This window comes from Arachis duranensis, chromosome 4 (genome assembly GCF_000817695.3).
Source record: "Arachis duranensis cultivar V14167 chromosome 4, aradu.V14167.gnm2.J7QH, whole genome shotgun sequence".
Classification (NCBI taxonomy): Eukaryota; Viridiplantae; Streptophyta; class Magnoliopsida; order Fabales; family Fabaceae; genus Arachis; species Arachis duranensis.
Window position 1 is genome coordinate 75,496,433 of NC_029775.3, and position 607 is coordinate 75,497,039.

Below are 607 nucleotides of genomic sequence, written 5' to 3' on the forward strand. Positions count from 1 at the left end.
GGTGGATTCATTCCTTGTTCTTATTTCTTTCTGTTTTTCGGTTTTTAATGTTGTGTTTATCTATGTTTTGTGTCTCTACTTCATGATCATTAGTAGCTAGTAACCATGTCTTAAAGTTATGAATAATTTCATTAATCCTTCACCTCTCTTAAATGAAAAATGTTTTAATTCAAAAAGAACAAGAAGTACATGAATTTCGAATTTATCCTTTTACAGAAAAGACAATAGACGTGCTAATTGCCTGGCGCGTAAAAATTTAGAATTAGATACTAAGTTTTACTTTTGGAATACTCCTCCAAATGAGGTAGTAATTTTTTTGTCTGATGATGAACAAAGAATAGTTTACTCCACTTAATTTGTAACTAGAACTCTTTTTTCTTTGGATTTTTTTATCCCTTTCTAAATAAAAAAATGACATCTCCCAAAAATTGGTTGATATTAATTCGATATTTATGTATTAAAGCTTGCGAAATATATATATATATATATATAGAAAAAGAAAAAGCAAGTAGAAAAAGCCAATAGTCCTTAAAACCAAAAGGCAAGGGTAAAAAAAAAGGATCCAAGGCTTTGAGCATCAATGGATAGGAGGGCCCAAGGAAATAAA